This window comes from Heptranchias perlo, chromosome 3, assembly GCF_035084215.1.
Source record: "Heptranchias perlo isolate sHepPer1 chromosome 3, sHepPer1.hap1, whole genome shotgun sequence".
Lineage (NCBI taxonomy): Eukaryota > Metazoa > Chordata > Chondrichthyes > Hexanchiformes > Hexanchidae > Heptranchias > Heptranchias perlo.
This window is the reverse complement of record NC_090327.1, coordinates 86,608,372-86,623,287: the sequence shown is the minus strand read 5'-3', so window position 1 is coordinate 86,623,287 and position 14,916 is coordinate 86,608,372. Positions and strand designations below refer to the sequence as shown.

General features: G+C 45.3%; 2 non-coding genes across 2 annotated transcripts; both read right to left on the bottom strand.

Annotated features, from left to right (window-relative positions):
* Positions 1–6,361: 6,361 nt before the first annotated feature.
* Positions 6,362–6,475, bottom strand: LOC137320291 (U5 spliceosomal RNA). The gene has a single exon (XR_010962452.1). It is a non-coding gene; the product is annotated as a U5 spliceosomal RNA (small nuclear RNA).
* A 6,610-nt stretch (positions 6,476–13,085) lies between these two features.
* On the bottom strand, positions 13,086–13,199 carry LOC137320324 (U5 spliceosomal RNA). The gene has a single exon (XR_010962481.1). It is a non-coding gene; the product is annotated as a U5 spliceosomal RNA (small nuclear RNA).
* Positions 13,200–14,916: the final 1,717 nt, after the last annotated feature.

Genomic DNA, 14,916 nt, shown 5'->3' with positions numbered 1-14,916 from the left:
TCTAAAGACTCAACCTCAGCTCCTTGCTCCTAAGCGATGACATACCTCTTTAACATTGTACTAAGCCGCTAGCACTAAGATCCAGAGAAAACATATTACCACAGATCAACACAGCAAGTGGAAAAGTAATGACAATCTTCAATCTCCGTGAAAGCTACAGTCAAACCTGAAGTTTATTTTGCTTTTTTGCAAAGTACTACGTAGAACCTTAGGGGTATGTAAATAAGCTCTGAGCTTTGTGGAGGCTGGTTGACAGTGACGTGTTCAATTCTTACTTGGGTAGAAGTTCACTTCATATGTTTATACTGTCTCTGTGTTTGAACTTTCATATGAGAAATTTTAATTAGCAGTTTCTGCTAGTGAACAAACTGTATTTTGGTTCATACAGGAAGCCATTGACGCAATTACAGCAGAGACAGAGCTCAGAGCTGTGCATGGAAAGTAGTCAATTGAGGGATCCACTCCAAAATCTAATATCCATTTCATTGTGCTCAAATTTATATTTGGCCATAGAAACTAGACTTGTTGATGTATCTGTGGTGTTAATTTTAACTGTTGATCCATTCAATATCTGTATTCCACTTTCATTTACGGAATTTATTTGGAAATAACCAAATGCAAGAAATGAAGGCGCGTTTATTCTTTTGGGGTGAAATAAAGCAAACCAAAATATTAAAATACTTCAAACGTACATGTTTACAACATTCACAATTCACTATCTGGACTTGGGTATAGGGGGCAAAATTTCAAAATTTCCAGATGACACAAATCTTGGAAATGTGGTAAACAGTGTGAGGATAGTAGCAGACTTCAGGAGAGAAAGGGTAGAGAGTGGTTAGACACCCAAGGGGCAATGGGAGTATAGAGCATGGTAGGAGGCTGGGAAATGGTGTGAGGTGTGATGTTTGATCAGGGTTAGAGGTCGGGAGAAGGGGAGCATAGTAACAGGCAGGAGGAGAGCTCCAGAGGCTGGTGGGGGAGGGGGGTAGTGTCTTTTTTATTTCAAAAAAATACATTGAAATCAATGTTGAGTCCAGCAGGTTGGAAAGAGCCTAATCGAAAGATGAGGTGCTGTTCCTTGAGCTTCATTGGAATAGTGTAAGAGGCCGATGACAGAGAGGTCAGAGTGGCAGTAGGACAGGGAATTAAAATGGCAAGCAGCCGGCAGGTCAGGGTCAGTTCCTAATATAACTAAAAAAGTTCTTCGTATTGGTTTTGATATCCCTTGCGAGTTTCTTTTCATACTCTCTTTTTGTAGCCCTTACCATCTGTTTTGAGACCCTTTGTTGATCTTTGTATCTTTCCCATTCGCCAGGATCTGTGCCATTTTTTGCCTTTTTGTTTGCCCTTTCCTCATGTCTTATACACAGCAAAAGAAAAAGAAGTCCCGAAAATCAGAGGAACTGACGGCCAAAGGTGAAACCAGCAGCAACAGGTGCTGAGAGCCACCAACGGACGACAGTGGCTACTCCTCAGCTGACGAAAAGGGAAAAGGGGAGAGTCCCACCTACCCTCAAAGGAATAGGCAAAACACAACTGTAACCAATGACACAGACAGCAGGCTCCAGCTCCAGGAATTTGGCAGCTCCAGGGCATCAGGAGCAGCAATGAGCCCAGCACACCCCAACTCCAGGACGCCGGGAGAAGCGACATGGAGAGCGAAGTCCCCCAACTTCGGGCAACAGGGCGAAGTGACATGGAGAACAATGTCCTCCATCTCAGGGCAACCGGGAGCAGCACAACAGTCGCGGAGAACGAACCACCGGCAAAGGCCGAGGAACCGAACCTGGTCATGGATCTCACAGACGCACCACCCCACGAGACCCCGTCGACAACCCCCGAGTGCGGACACTCCTCCAACGGAGGACAGGCCTCATTCCTCAGCCCGAGTTCTGTCCAGAAGTTCGTGCACACCACACAAATGCAGAATCAGGACCAATGGATGGAAATGGAGAGTAATGTAGAATCCAGACTAATGTAATTATAGGACCTTAATGTTTGTCCTTTTAGTATTTTTAAAATGGCTTTAAAATTTGCATCCATAAACATGCATTGTTTTAAATCGACTACGCAATGCGCTGCGACCCTGAACTACCTGTCCAGGGTCAAGAGGGACCTGCTGTTCTTGCAGGAATGTGGAATCCCGCACCTCAGCAACTATCGGCAGTGGTCATGCATGTGGACCCCAAGCGTGGATCCGATCGGGCAGTTCCCCAACCAGACAGTCGATGCCATTTGGCAGAACGTCTCGTCGCCAGAACTGACCAACAGGCAACAGTAGCTTGGGTGGTGGTGAGAAGGGCCCTCCCAGTGTGGTCTTTCCAAAACAAACGGAATCACAGCGCCACCGCGAGCCGCCCTCGAGGCTGCGGCAGGGTCGAGAGCGTCATCCACGTCTTCATGGATTGCCCCTTCGCGCAGAAGGTGTGGAGTGAGATGCATTGGTATCTGTCCCGGTTCACCCCAAACAGCTTGGTAACACACGACGCTGCGTTCTACGGGCTGTTCCCCGAAACACATACAGAGACAGATATCATCTGCTGCTGGAAGACCATCAACTCCGTGAAGGAGACCCTTTGGTCCACCCGAAACCTGTTGGTCTTCCAGCTGAAGGAGCTGCCCAAGAACAAGTGTTGCCGATTGGCACACTCCAAGGTCCAGGAGTACACGCTGCAGGACGCACTGAAGCATGGTGAGGCCTACACAAAGGCTGTATGGGGAAAGGCCACCGTGTAAGGCCACCCCACCTTGTATTGTACAGAATGTATTATAAGATATGTACTCTGTTTTGAATTGTAATGATGGGATCGGAGGTTGTATGATCCATATTGTATTATTTTGAATTGTAATTGCGCATTTACATTGAACTGTGTGTATCCTTAAATTTCATGAAATAAGGTATATTTTGAAATTAAAAAAAAGAATTTAATGTGATACAAAACCCCAGTTTATACCCTTAAGGGGCAAGAGCTCTACTTGCCAAAAAAAAAGGCATGGACGATAAAAGAGGTAAGGGACAACATAAAACTAAAAGAAAAAGCATACAAAAGTGAAAAAAAAATGCACAGATCCTGGTGACTGGGAGAGATATAAAGAACATCAAAGGGTGACAAAACAGACAGTAAGAGCTACAAAAAGGGAGAATGAAAAGAAACTTGCAAGGGATATCAAAATCAACACAAAGAATTTTTACAATTATATTAGGAAAAAGAGGGTGGTCAAGAGCAATGTGGGCCCCTCAAAAACTGATAATGGTGATATTGTAAATGAAAATAAGGAAATGGCGGACATGTTAAGTAATTATTTTGCGTCAGTATTTACAGTAAGGAAGAGGATAGCATGCCACATACCTCAAGGAAACTAATTTTTAAACAGGGATGGGGACTCACCATAATTAACGTAAGCAAATTAACAGTAATGAAGAAAATAATGACACTAAAGAGTGACAAATCCCAAGGACCAGGTGCTTTCCATCCCAGGATTGTAAAGGAAGTAGGTGAGAACATTGCAGATGCCCGAACTATAATCTTCCAAAGTCCTCTTGATTCAGGTACTGTTCATTTAGATTGGAAAATTGCACGTTACTCCTCTATTTAAGAAAGGTGAGAGAGGGAAACCAAGGAATTATGGACCAGTTAGCCCAACATCTGTTGTTGGGAAATTACTAAAGTCTATAATTAAGGATAGAGTGATATAACAACTTGAAAAATTTCAGCTGATCAGACAGAGCCAGCATGGATTTGTGAAGGGTGGGTCATGCCTGACGAACCTGATTGAATTTTTTGAAGAGGTGACTAAAGTAGTGGGCAGGGGAATGTCAATGGATGTTGTTTATGTGGACTTCCAGAAGGCATTCGATAAAGTCCCTCATAAGAGACTGTTAGCTAAAGTTGAAGCTCGTTGAATTGAGGACAAATTGTTGATCCGATTAGGGAATTGGTTGAGGGGCAGGAAACAGAGAGTTGGGAAAATTGGCAGGTACTCAAATTGGCAGGATGTGACTAGTGGTGTCCCACTGGGATCTGTGTTGGGACCTCAACGATGCACTTTATTTATTAATGACTTAGATGACGGGATAGAGAGCCACATTAACAAGTTTGCCGATGACACAAAGTTAGGCGGCATTGTAATCAGTGTAGATGGAAGCATAAAATTACAAAGAGATATTAATAGATTAAGCGAATGGGCAAAACTATGGCAAATGGATTTCAATGTAGGCAAGTGTGAGGTCATCCACTTTGGGCCTAAAACAGATAGATCAGAGTACTTTCTAAATGATGAACAGCTCGAAACAGTGGAGGTCAAAAGAGACTTCGGGGTCCATGTACACAGATCATTAAAATGTCATGGACAGGTACAGAAAATAATCGAAAAGGCTAATGGAATGCTGGCCTTTATATCTAAAGGACTAGAATACAAGGGGGTAGAAGTTATGCTACAGCTACACAAAGCCCTGATTAGACCACCTGGAGTACTGTGTTCAGTTCTGGGCACGCTCCTTAGGAAGGATATATTGGCCTTGGACGGAGTGCAGCGTAGATTTACGAGAATGATACCTGGACTCCAAGGATTTAATTACGAGGAGACATTACACAAACTGGGGTTGTATTCCCTGGAATTTAGAAGATTAAGGGGTGATTTGATCAAAGATTTCAAGATATTAAGGGGAACTGATAGGGTAGATAGACAGAAAATATTTGCGCTGGTTGGGGAGTCTTAGACTAGGGGAATGAGCCTAAAAATTAGAGCCAGGACTTGCAGGAGTGAAGTTAGGAAACACTTCTACACACAAAGGGTGGTAGAAGTTTGGAACTCTCTTCCGCAAGTGGCAGTCGATGTAGCTCAATGGTTAATTTTAAATCTGAGATTGATAGATTTTTGTTAACCAAAGGTATTAAGGGATATGGAGTTAGGTCACAGATCAGCCATGAACTCATTGAGTGGCCGAACAGGCTCGAGGGGCTAAATGGCCTACTCCTGTTCCTATGTTCCGAACTAGGATAGTAATATAATTTTAACCTAATTTAACTGCTATTTTTTATGAGGAAAGAGATATAGGAGTAAATTTTAACCCCCAAGAACAGGTGGGTTGGGGGCGGGTGGGAGTTTAAAATAACAGTTTTTTTATTACAACATTAAAATGAATTTAACCTCACCTGTTCGGGTTTCTCATCGCTTCCGAATCACGTGAGGTGAAAGCAGGAGAGAAGGGCTGGATCCATGAGGTGGGTGCCTTTATTGCACTGCTTGTGGGCCCGGAGGAGCAGGAATGCATCATCCAGGCCCAACAAGCTCACCTGGAACCCCGTGATGAAACGAGCCCCCCTCCCCCCGATACTGGACAACCCCCACGCCCCACCCCCGCACCATTGTGGACCCCCACCTACCTCAGACTCTTCACCCAACCTCCAGCGACCTCAGGTCTCCAAGTCCCAGCCCCCCAATCTCCTCCCCGGCCCCCTGATCTCCTACCTGACCCCCCAAATGTTCTTCCCGGCCCCCAACCTTCTTCCCTGGCCCCACTGACCTTCCTCCCGGCCCCCCAAACTTCTTCCACGGCCCCCCGATTTTCCTCCCGTCCCTCCGATCTTCATTCACAATGAGTGAAATACAGGCACTTTTAAAACAAATAATATCTTAACAAACAATAAATTCAACCGCAACAACAACTTACATTTATGTAGTGCCTTTAACTTAGGAAAACGTCTCTATGGGCTTCGCAGGAGCGTAAACAGACAATAATAGACACCGAGTCAAAGAAGGAGACAATTGGACAAGTGACCAAAAGCTTGGTCAAAGAGGTAAGTTTAAAGGAGCGCCTTAAAAGAGGAGAGAGTTGAAGAGGTTTATGGAGAGAATTCCAGAGCGCAAAAGGCCAGAGTTGGAGCAACGCAGAGTTCCCGGAGGATTGTATATTTGGAGGAAGTTATGGTGATAGGGAGGGGGCGAGACCATGGAACACGAGGATGAGAATTTAATGTCATCTTCAAACTCCACCTCAGCATCACCACACTCTACTTTTATAACTCCTCCAGCCTTACATCTCATCCTGCACTGTGACTCCAACCTTTGTGAATCACCCCTCTCCCTCTGCCCCACCATTCGTGCATGAGCCCTACTAAAATCAGTTTTACAGCACAGGAGGCCGCCACCATTCCCATCTACGCCAATTATTTGAAACACGCACGACTTAGTCCCAAAAATGTAAATATATAACATATTGCACTTCCAGAATTTATCCAAAACCCAAGCACTTGCCAGCCTGAGTAATGAACCTTTGGCCACCTCATCACAATAACAATCAGGGCACACCTACTACATATTCACAACTAAAGATAAATCTTTCTTTTAGCAATAACTCAGCCCTACAAAAGCAAGGCATCAAAAAATTATTTAAAACTCCAAACACTCCTCTCCACGGAAATCTTTAGTAAAAGGCGAAAGATTTATACGATCTGAATAGAAAACAGAGTAATGTAAGGACTCAACCTCAGATCATTGCTCCTCAGCGGTGACATACCTCTTTAACATTGTACTAAGACGCTAGAACTAAGATCCAGAGAAAACATATTACCACAGATCAACACAGCAAGTGGAAATGTAATGACAATCTTCAATCTCCGTGAAATCTACAGTCAAACCTGAAGTTTATTTTGCCTTTTTGCAAAGTACTATGTAGAACATTATGGGTATGTAAATGAGCTCTGAGCTTTGTGGAGGCTGGGTTTACAGTGACGTGTACAATAAAAGGTGTCGCTGTGGGAACCCGTATGGGTCCTAGTTATGCCTGCCTTTTTGTGGGATATGTGGAACATTCCTTGTTCCAGTCCTGCTCAGGTCCCCTCCCTCACCTCTTTTTCCGATACATTGATGACTGTATTGGAGCAGCTACATGCTTTTACCCCGAACTGGAAAATTTCATCACCCATGCTTCCAATTTCTACCCTTCCCTCGCCTTCACATGGTCCATCTCTGACTCTTCCCTTGCCTTCCTCAACTTCCTTATCTCCATTTCTGGGGTTAGACTGTCAACCAATATCTATTATAAGCCCACCGACTCCCACAGCTACCTTCATTACACTTCCTCCCAACCCGCTTCCTGTAAGGATTATATTCCCATCTCCAAGCTTCTCTGTCTCTGTCACATCTGTTCTGACGATGCCACCTTCCACACCAGTGCTTCCGATTCATCTTCCTTTTTCCTCAACTGAGGAATCCCCTCCACTGTAGTTGACAGGGTCCTCGACCGTGTCCGTCCTATTTCCCGCACTTCGGCCCTCACCCCTTCCCCTCGCTCCCAGATCATGATAGGGACCAATTATACTCACCTTCCTCCCCACCAGCCTCCACGTTCAACATATCATCCTCCACCATTTCCGTCATTTCCAGCGCGATCCCACCATCAAACACATCTTCCCCTCCCCTCTCCTTTCAGCATTCCAAAGGGATCGCTCCCTGTGCGACACCCTGGTCCACTCTTCCAACACCCGCTCTCCTCCCCATGGCACCTTCCCGTGCCAGCGCAGGAGATGCAACACCTGCCTTTCACCTCTTCCATTCCCACCGCCCAGGGCCCCAAACACTCCTTCCAGGTGAAACAGCGATTTACTTGTCCTTCTTTCAATTTAGTATACTGTATTCGCTGCTCACGCTGCAGTCTCACCTGGAGTACTGCGTACAGTTCTGGTGCCCTTATTTAAGGAAGGACATACTTACACTGGAGGCAGTTCAGAGAAGGTTCACTAGGTTGATTCCGGGTATGGAAGGGTTGTCTTATGAGGAAAGATTGAACAGGTTGGGTCTATACTTATTGGAGTTTAGAAGAATGAGAGGAGATCTTGTTGAAAGATACAAGATTCTGAGGGGACTCGATAGGGTAGATGCTGAGAGGATGTTACCCCTCATGGGGGAATCTAAAACTAGGGGGCATCGTCTCAGAATAAGGGGTCGCCCATTTAAGACGGAAATGAGGAGGAATTTCTTCTCCCAGAGGGTCATGAATCTTTGGAATTCTTACCCCAAAAAGCTGTGGAGGCTGAGTCATTGAATACATTAAAGGCTGAGTTAGACAAATTTTTGATCAGCAAGGGATATGGGGAAAGGGCGGGAAAGTGGAGTTGAGGTAAAAATCAGATCAGCCATGATCTCATTAAATGGCGGAGCAGGCTCGAGGGGTTGAATGGCCTACTCCTGCTCCAATCTCTTATGGTCTTATGGTCTTATAGTCTCTTCCACATTGAGGAGACCAAACCCAGACTGGGTGATCGCTTTGCTGAACACCTCCGCTCAGTCTGCAAGTGTGACCCTGACCTGCTGGTCGCTTGCCATTTTAATTCCCCGTCCCACTCCAACTCTGACCTCTCTGTCCTCGGCCTCTTACACTGTTCCATTGAAGCTCAACCTAAGCTCGAGGAACAGCACCTCATCTTTCGTTTAGGCACTTTACAACCTTCTGGACTCAACACTGATTTCAATAATTTCAGACCATAACCACTGCTCCCATTTTTTTGGACAGCAAGTGCTGGTAATGGTTCTGATGTTTCCATTTACAGCTCCTCTAGACCCATCTTTGTTTCTTTACTTGTCCCATTACCACCCTCCTTGTCTTGCATCATCATCCCTTTGTCATTTAATCACTCCTGCCCTCCACCTTATCAGAGACCTTCCCTTTTGTTCTTTCCTCCTCTCCCACCCCGCTCCCCCCCACTTTCCCTGGCTCTGTACTTGCTTAAAAACTGTTTAATCTTCAGCTTCTTCCAGTTCTGACGAAGGGTCATTGTCCTGAAACGTTAACTCCCTTTCTTTCTCCACAGATGCACCCTGACTTGTTGAATATTTCCAGCATTTTCTGTTTTTATTTATGTACAATTCTTACTTGGGTACAAGTTTACGTCGTATGCTTATTCTCTGTATGTGCTCCCCGGCACCCTGATCTCTTCCCCAGGTCCCCGACTCGAACAAAACCCTTCATAATTTTGAACACCTCTATTAAATCCCCTCTTAACCTTCTCTGTTCTCTCAACACGACTGAAGTTCCTTATCCCTGGTACTATTCTAGTAAATCAATGCTCCCTCTCCAAGGCCTTGACATCCCTCCGAAACTGTGGTGCCCACAATTGGATACAATAATCCAGCTGAGCCCTAACCAGTTATTTATAAAGGTTTAGCATAACTTCTTTGTCTCTATTTATAAAGCCCAGGATCCCGTATGCTTCTACAACAACTTTATCAACTTTTCCTGCCACCTTCAAAGATTTGTGTATTTGAAGCCACAGATCTCTCTGTTCCTGCACCCGCTTTAAAATTGTACATTTACTTTATATTACCTCTTCTCATTCTTCCTTCCAAAATGCATCACTTCACACTTCTCTGCGTTCAATTTCATATCCCATGTGTCTTCCCATTTCACCAGTCTGTTTATGTCCTCCTGCAGTCTGCAGCTATCCTCCTCACTGTTTACTACATTTCCAACTTTACATGAGGTTTCCGCCCCTGCAACAGCACTGAAATGGCCCTTATCAAAGTCACATATGACATCCCATGTGGCTGTAACTGTGGTAAACTATCCCACCTCATCTTTCTCGAACTGTCTGCAGCCTTTGACACGGTTGACCACACCATCCTCCTCCAACGCCTCTCCTCCATCGGCCATCTGGGTTCGACTGCCTTTGCCTGATTCCATTCCTATCTATCCAGTCATTGACACAGAATCACCTGCTATGGCTTCTCCTCACACTCGCACACCGTTACCTCTGGAGTCCCCCAAGGATCTATCCTTGTCCCCCTCCTATTTCTCATCTACATGCTGCCTCGCAGCAACATCATCCGAAAACATGTCTGGTTCCACATGTACGTTGACGACAACCAGCTCTACCACACCACCACCTCGCTCTACGCCCCCCCACTGCCTTTGAATTGTCACGTTGCTTGTCCAACATCCAGATGAGCAAAAATTTCCTCCAACTAAATGGAATCATAGAATCATAGAAAATTTACGCATAGAAGGAGGCCATTCAGCCCATCGTGTCCGCACCGGATGAGAAACGAGCCACCCAGCCTAATCCCACTTTCCCGCATTTGGTCCGTAGCCCTGCAGGTCACAGCTCTTCAGGTGCACATCCAGGTATTTTTTAAATGAGTTGAGGGTTTCTGCCTCTACCACCCTCTCAGGCAGTGAGTTCCAAACTCCCACCACCCTCTGGGTGAAATTTTTTTCCTCATTTCTGCTCTAATCCTTCTACCAATCACTTTAAATCGATGCCCCCTGGTTATTGACCCCTCCTGGAAGGGAAATAGGTCCTTCCTAGCCACTTTATCTCGACCTCTCATAATTTTGTATACCTCAATCAAATCACCCCTCAGCCTCCTCTGTTCCAAGGAAAACAATCCCAGCCTATCCAATCTGTCATCATAGCTAAAATTCTCCAGTCCTGGCAACATCCTCGTAAATCTCCTCTGCACCCTCTGTAGTGCAATTACATCCTTCCTGTAATGTGGTGACCAGAACTGTGCGCAGTACTCAAGCTGTGGCCTAACTAGTGTTTTATACAGTTCCAGCATAACATCCCTGCTTTTATAATCTATGCCTCAGCTAATAAAGGAAAGCATTCCATATGCCTTCTTAACACCTTATCTACCTGTCCCGCTACCTTCAGGGATCTGTGGACATGCACTCCAAGGTCCCTCACTTCGTCTGCACCTCGCAGTATCCTCCCATTTATTGTGTAATCCCTTGCCTTGTTTGCTCTCCCCAACTGCTTGACCTCACACTTCTCCAGATTGAACTCCATTTGCCACTTTTCTGCCCATCTGACCAGTCCATTGAAATCTTCCTGCAATCTACAGCTTTCCTCCTCACTATCAACCACACGGCCTATCTTTATGTCATCCGCAAATTTCTTAATCATGCCCCCTACGTTTAAGTCCAAATTGTTACCATATATCACATAAAGCAAAGGACCTCGTATTGAGCCTAAATATTAGCAAGACCGAAGCCATTGTCTTCGGTTCCCGCCACAAACTCCGTTCCCTAGCCACCAACTCTGTCCCTCTCCCTGGCCACAGTTTGAGGCTGAATCAGACCGTTCGCAACCTTCATGTTCTATTTGACCCTTAGATGAGCTTCCAAACCCCTATCCGCTCCATCGCCAAGACCGCCAACTTCCACCTACGTAACATCGCCCGTCTCCTCCGCTACCTCACCGCATTCGCTGCTGAAACCCTCATGCATGCATTTGTTACCTCCAGACTTGACGATTCCAATGTTCTCCTGGCCGGCCTCCCATTTTCCACCCTCCGTAAACTGGAGCTCATTCAAAACTCTGCTGCCTGTATCGTAACTCGCACCAAGTCCCCTTCACCCATCACACCTGTGCTCGCTGACCTAAAATGGCTCCCAGTCCGGCAAGGCCTCGATTTTAAAATTCTCATTCTTCTTTTCAAATCCTTCCTTGCCCTCGTCCCTCCTTATCTCTGAAACCTCCTCCAATCCTGTGACTTTCCAAGACCTTTGCACTCCTCCATCTCTCGCCGCTTGCACATCCCCAATTTTAATCGCTCCACCATTGGTGACCATGCCTTCAGCTGCCTCGGCAGTAAGCTCTGGAATTCTCTCCCTGGACCTCTCCGCCTCTTTCTCCTCCTTTAATACACTCCTTAAAACCTACCTCTTTGACCAAGCTTTGTCTTAACATCCCCTTCTGTGACTCGGTATCAAATTTTGTTTGATAACGCTCCTGTGAAGGGCCTTGGGACAACAACTTACATTTTTATAGCACCTTTGACATAATAAAACATCCCTATGGGCTTACAGGAGTGTAAACAGACAAAAATTAACACCAAGTCAAAGAAGGAGACATTCGGACAAGTGACCAAAAGCTTATTCAAAGCGATAGGTTCTAAGGAACGCCATAAAGGAGAAGGGAGGTGGAGAGCTTTATGGAGGAAATTCCAGAGTTTACGGCCTAGATGGCTGAGGCATGGCCAGCAATGGTGGGCGCAGAAAGTGATGGATGCAAAAAGGCCAGAGTTGGAGCAGAGCAGAGTTCTCGGAGGGTTTTATGGCTGGAGGAAGTTATGGTGATAGGGAGGGGGGCAATGTATGGAGTGATTCAAAGATGAGGATGAGAATTTAATGTCATCTTCAAAATCCACCTCAGCCTCACCACCTTTTACAACTCCTCCAGCCTCACATCTCATCCTGCACAATGACTCCAATCTCTGTGCATCACCCCCCTCCCTCTGCCCCACCAATAGTACATGAGCCCAACTAAAGTCAGTTTTACAGCACAGGAGGCTGCCACCCAGCCCATCTGTGCCAGTTATTTGAAACACGGACTGCCTAATCCTAAAAATGTAAATATTTCACACATTGCACTTCCACAATTTATCCAAAATCCAAGCACTTGCTGCCTGACTAATACACATGATGTGGAGATGCCGGTGTTGGACTGGGGTGTACAAATGTAAGGAATCTTACAACACCAGGTTATAGTCCAAACAGATAACTTTTTTTTCCGCTGGGGGGGTTACGTGTAGCACGACATGAACCCAAGATCCCCGTTGAGGCCGTCCTCATGGGTGCGGAACTTGGCGATCAATTTCTGCTTGACGATTTTGCGCGTAACCCCACCAGCGGAAAAAAAGTTATCTGTTTTTAATACAACTGGTCATTCTCTCTCTTTCTCTTCCTTTCGGATGTTTCTCTCTCTCCCTCTCTGTCTTTGGTTCTGGCTGTTTGTATATTCAGTAGTCTGGTATCTAATGTTTCTCTGTCTGAACACTATTCAATTCATTTGATGGCCTTGATAACGGGCAGTTGGAAAGATTATCTGTAATCACCAGGCATTGTTCTGTGACTATCTATGCAGCAATTTTCAAGGAACCCGACACTCACCTGACGAAGGAGAAAGCCTCCGAAAGCTTGTGATTTTCAAAAGAAACTGTTGGACTATAACCTGGTGTTGTAAGATTCCTTACATGACTAATATACATAAGGCCACCTCATCACAACAAATACAATTCTACCAAGACACACCTATGCCATATACACAACTAAAGATAAATCTTTCTTTCAGTAACAAATGAGCCCCACAAAAGCAGGGCATCAAAAAATTAGTTAAAACTCCAAATGCTTCTCTCCACGGAAATCTTTAGTAAAAGGCGAAAGATTTATACGATCTGAAGAGAAACCAGAGTGATGTAAAGATGTAACCACAGCCAATTGCTCCTAAGTGATGACATACCTCTTTAACATTGTACTGAGATGCTAGACCTACCATCCAGAGAAAACATATTATCACAGAGCAACACAGCAAGTGGAAAAGTAACGACAATCTTCAATCTCCGTGAAAATTACAGTCAAACCTGAAGCTTGCTTTGAAAGTACCATGTCGAACATTATGGGTATGTAAATGAGCTCTGAGCTTTGTGGAGGCTGGGTTGACAGTGACGTGTGCAATTCTCACTTGGGTACAAGTTTAGTTTATATGTTTATTCTCTCTCTGTGTTTGAACTTTCAGATGAGAAATTTTAATCAGCAGTTTCCGTTAGTGAACAAACCGTATTTTGGTTCATACAAGAAGCCATTGATTTAATGAGAGCAGAGACAGAGCTCAGAGCCGTGTATGGAAAGGAGGCAACTGAGGGATTCACTCCAAAATCTAGTATCCATTTCACTGCGCTCAAATTTTTAAACTTAAATGTATATTTGACATAGAAACTAGACTTGTTGATGTATCTGTGGTGTTAATTTTAACTGTTGATCCATTCAACATCTGTATTCCACTTTCATTTACGGAATATATTTGAAAACGACAAAAAGCAAGAAATGAAGGCGTGTTTATTCTTTTGGGGTGAAATAAAGCAAACCAAAATATTAAAAATACTTCAAACGTACATGTTTACAACATTCACAATTCACTATCTGGGCTTGGGTATAGTGGGCAAAATTTCAAAATTTCCAGATGACACAAATCTTGAAATGTGGTAAACAGCATGAGGATAGTAGCAGACTTCAGGAGAGAAAGGGTAGAGAGTGGTTAGACACCCAAGGGGCAATGGGAGTATAGAGCATGGTAGGAGGCTGGGAAATGGTGTGAGGTGCGATGTTTGATCAGGGTTAGAGGCCGGGAGAAGGGGAGCATAGTAACAGGCCGGAGGACAGCTCTCGAGGCTGGTGGGGGATGGGGGTAGTCTCTTTTTTATTTCAAAAAAATACATCTTTCTGCTACAATATGCCCTAGAATCAACAAGGGGTCAGGCCATATTAGATTTAATAATGAGAAATGAGCCAGATTTTGTCAACATCCTTATGGTGCGTGAACATTTATCTCATAGTGATCACAAAAAACGCTCCGCTCCGGCTGATCAACGTGTACGCCCCGGCTCTGAAGAGCGAGTGGCTGGCCGTCTTCCAGCAGCTTCCACTGCTGCTGGCGACGTCCAAGCCGGTCATTCTCGGCGGTGACTTCAACTGCATCATCGGTGCGGCTGGACGATCCGGCAGAGCCAACAACAAACTGGACACAACGTCCAAACTCCTGATGGAAGCGGTGAAAGACGCCAAGCTGTGCGACGTCTTCAGCAACCCTGCAGATGGAGCGGCGCGTCAATACACCTGGTCCAGACCAGACGGGTCCGTCCGTTCCAGGATAGACTTCCTGTTTGTGTCCCGGAAGCTCAAGGTCAGATCCACCAAGGTCACACTGGTGTTCTTCTCTCACCACTGCCTCCTCCTGACCGACTGTCACCTGCAGGACGATCAGAGAGTGGGCAGGGGGACATGGAAGCTGAACGTGAAACTGTTGACCCCGGGAAATACTGAGGAACTGAAGAGGGATTACAAAGGTTGGAGAACCGTAAAGCCCCTCTTTGATTCCCCAGTGCACTGGTGGGAAGCCATCAAGGCGAACATCA